The 4,245-nt window shown below is 43.3% G+C and overlaps 1 pseudogene; it reads left to right on the top strand.

Annotated features, from left to right (window-relative positions):
• Nucleotides 1-2,349: 2,349 nt before the first annotated feature.
• Nucleotides 2,350-2,622, top strand: LOC142430753 (small ribosomal subunit protein eS27-like; annotated as a pseudogene).
• Nucleotides 2,623-4,245: the final 1,623 nt, after the last annotated feature.

Raw genomic sequence — 4,245 nt, forward strand, 5'->3', positions numbered from 1 at the left:
AATACACCAGCCTAAGTGATCAAATTATTTTAAATAATAAAATCCAGGACCAGAGGAGAGAATTGTACTGGAGCTTAAATTCTGAACACTGAGTTTACAGGAGGTATGGATGACAGTGAAAGCCCAAAATCCATTTGCAGAGCCCCAATGTAGATTGAATTTCCATTTAGCTCCCTTGGCCCATTGACTAGACACATACATAGTTTTGTTCTCAGAGTGCCTTGTAAAATGGGTTACTGCAAGTTCTAGTTAAATTAATATTTAACAACTTCTGTTTTCCTCTTTGACCCATTTTTAACTTATTCTAGTTTTATTTTCTGCTTTGCTTTGGATTGAAATTTAACAGTTTTATTTTGTTGTTGCTGATGGTTTTGATTATTTTCTTTATATGAAATGTAAAATAGGTAACTATTGAGACAATAACTAGATTATTAGGTCCTTTGGTTTATGGCAAGGGAGGTTGGTGGGAATGGAGAGCTAATAACAGTGAGTAGAAAAATAAAGAAAATGATCTAAAATTGCTTGTGATGATTGCGCAACTTTTTCATATATTTAAACCATTAACTTCCAGCGTACATGAAGTGTGTCAATACAATTTTTAAAAAATTTTAAAGAAAGGTCAAGGGGAAAATTAAATACATGGACACTGATAATACTTTGTTTAAAACTATTGTAAGTAGAAGAAAAAATGAAATTAGAAGGAAAAAAACACTCCATAGGGTTTTTAATGCCTGATATTTCAGAAGTAGGTTACCAGGTTTTCTTCTGAGATGCCTCTGAGTAGGATCCAGTTGTCAACTTTTTGCTTAGCAGTCAAGCATTGTAACTGTTTACACCATCCACATGGAAAGCAAAACAAAACAAAAAACACCCTTGAGCTAACTCTGACTCAGAGCAATCCTAGATGAGATTTCCAAGGTGATAAGTCTTTATTGGAGCAATAGCCTCAACTTTCTCCCTTGGCTTGTGGTTTCCAACTGTATGGTTGACCCAACATTACCCAACAGTGCTGAGAACCAAGAGAGGGCCACTGTGATGTAAATAGGCAACTCAGAGTCAGTCTACTGAGGGAGTGTTCTATATTATGATGACACCATTTAGAAATCTAAAAGCCCAGGGTTGGGGAAGAATCTAGTAGTAGGGGCGGCATATGTCTCTGCCAACTGATAAACATGTCTTGATAATATCACTCTTGTTAATAGATTTCCCCGAGTCCTCACCCCATCACCCGTTTTCTGTCTTTCTCCTTTTGTGGATGGGAGCTACCATGTCTCTTAATTCGAACCCATTTTTCTTGGTGCTGTTACCTACACAGGGGAAAAAGCCTGATTACAAAATATCTAGTTGGAGCCCTCTGTGAATTAAATGACAATTTAAAACAGCATGTAGCACAATGCCCAGAATGCTGTACATGCACAATAAATGTTAATTGAATAAATGAATAAACAATTTAATAATTGTGTTGATAGTATACTATAAAAGTGACCTGAACTATGTGAATGGAAAGCAATACACAAATGTAAGATTTCATCATTATCATCATTGTGGGTTGTAGGCCTGGGTAAAGTTGAAAGAACACACAAGTTAATGGGCATCTGAAGGAGTTCTGTTATGCTCACCCTCCTGATACACTCGCTGAAGACAAAATGGGTGCATAAGCAAATGCGATGAAGAAAGCAGATGGTGCCTGGCTATGAAACGATACAACATCTTGGGTTTAAAGGCTTGAAGTTTAACAAGCGGCCATCTAGCAGAGACGCAACAAACCCACATGGAAGAAGTACAGCAGCCTGTGCTAGATCATGAGCTTTTGACGGGATCAGGTAACAGGCATCAGAAGACACAAAACAAACAAAAAAAAACATATTGTTGAGAATGAAGGTGGTCGGAGCAAAGACCCAAAACCCATCTGTAGACAATAAGATGCCCCTCCCAGAAAGGTCACCAGGAAGAGATGAGTCAACCAGTGCTCAGCATAGCACCGATGAAATATATAATATTCCTCTAGTTCTTTGAGGTTTCCTAACCCCCCACTATCATGACCTCAGTCCTGCATTTCAGTTCTGCTAGACCGGAGCATGTACACTGGTACAGATAAGAGCTCATAACACAGAATCCAGGTCAGCTAAATCCCTTAGGATCAGAATTGGGAGTAGGGATACCAGGAGGGGAGGGGGAAAGTATGGAAAGGAGGGAAGGAAGGGGGAACCAATCGCAATGATCAATGCATAACAACACCCCCCCCCGGGGAGGATGAACAACAGAAATGTGAGTGAAGGGAGACAGCGCTCGGTGTGAGATATGAAAATAATAATCGCCGGCGCTGACGACCGCTCGGCGATCCTCGGCGATCATGCCTCTCGCAAAGGATCTCCTTCACCCCTCTCCCGAAGAGGAGAAGAGAAAACACAAGAAGAAGCGCCTGGTGCAGAGCCCAATTCCTACTTCATGGATGTCAAATGCCCAGGCTGCTATAAAATCACCACGGTCTTCAGCCACGCACAAACAGCTTTGTGTGTTGGCTGCTCTACTGTCCTCTGTCAGCCTACAGGAGGAAAAGCAAGGCTCACAGAAGGATGCTCCTTCAGACGGAAGCAGCACTAAAAGGCCCTGAGTCGAGATGAGTAGGAAGTCATTCTAATAAACCCATTTTGGATTTTAAAAAAAGAAAATAATAATCATTTATCAAGGGGTCCTGAAGGTGGGGGGTGCAGAGGGAAAAAAAGAGAAGCTGATACGAAGGGCCCTAACAAAGTAAATGTTTTGAAAATAATGATGGCAGCCTATGTACAAATATGCTTGATACAATAGATGTATGGATTATTAGAAGAGCTGTAAGAACCACCAATAAAATTATCTTTACAAATAAATAAACAAAAGCTCAATGAGGCGGGGAGGGGGAGTGGGGGGAGCTTCGGGTGCAAGGCTCAGAGCGCTCCACGCTAACAGATGGTCTAAGCGAGGTGATAGGAGACTTCAGACCGTGAAGTCTAGGCAAACTGAGATAGAGACCCTCGCTGCCTCTGGGGCAGCCAAAGCTCCTGGACCTATAACCTCTGGCGACAGGTATCTTGTCTATTTTCTTGAGGATGTGGTAGTTACTGTGCTCCGAGTGTGCGCACAATGTGCAAATGTGGGGAGTGTAACACGGTCTCATTGAAAAAGTAAAGGTGTCTTGGCTTCATAGGAAACATGGACAGTGGCTTGTGCTCCCTGGCTTCTTTGGCTTCTTGGGCTGGTTAGCTCGTGCTGCTGAAACATGAGTACCCCAGTGAGTGGCTTCAAAGAACAGAAAATAATTTCCCTGCAGTCTTGGAAGCCAAAAGTTCAAAGCCTATTTCCAGGCATGTGAAGTTCGCCTTGATCAGGAGCCCTGGGCAGTTCTTGGTTCCTTGGTGTTGTCTGACGTGTAGACAGCGTGATGTCACATGATGTCCTCCATGTCTATTATGGCATTTCCTTAACTCAGAAGGAATTCCATTTATGGTCTGCCCTAGACTAGGATGTGTTCCTGGGGCAGTAACAAAAGACAACTCCCATTTCCCAAAAGGACCAAGCCACAGGTCAGGAAGTGAACACCTGTGGGGGAGGGTGCAATAACCTCACCCATCCTGAGGTATTTAGGAAATGGCTATCCTCTGTCTTGGGAGAGTCACAGAATGGCAGCGCCCTCCTCCTACCCAGCTGGAGCACCCCAAGCCTGCTCTCCTCTCAGACCTCAGTGCTGGGTGCTTGGGGCCTGGGGTGAGTATCCCCAGAGCAGAGCTGCCAACCAAGGAGAGGCGACGGTCTCTGGCATCCCTCATTGATGCCAGGCCTCGGAAACGCCTTTCCTGCCAGGGGATTATGTTCATTTCACAGGATCTGAGACCGAAATTCCAAAGAGATGATACTGGAAACCCAAGGCTCTATCATATTAATAATACAGACAGGAAGGCTCCCTCGGCAGCTGGTAGCAAACCTATATTAAATAAAGAAGGGGACCTGGCCCCAACCCAAACCCCAGCAATTCAGCCAGATCATTTTGGATTACAAATAGAAACAATTAAACCTTATTAGGTTTATTATAGACCTTGTCTCTGGTTAGCTATTAGGTTTCTGCACTTACATGCTAATTTCTAGAAGAGGAATCAGAGACCTCCCTAGATTAGGTGTCTACCACAGCCCAGCAGGCTGCAGAAAAATAAGCTGCATTTATACTTCACTGGCTCCTCTGTGCCCATGGTGGACTGCAGAGTGAGAGAG

Source organism: Tenrec ecaudatus, chromosome 17 (assembly GCF_050624435.1).
Source record: "Tenrec ecaudatus isolate mTenEca1 chromosome 17, mTenEca1.hap1, whole genome shotgun sequence".
NCBI classification, from domain to species: Eukaryota; Metazoa; Chordata; class Mammalia; order Afrosoricida; family Tenrecidae; genus Tenrec; species Tenrec ecaudatus.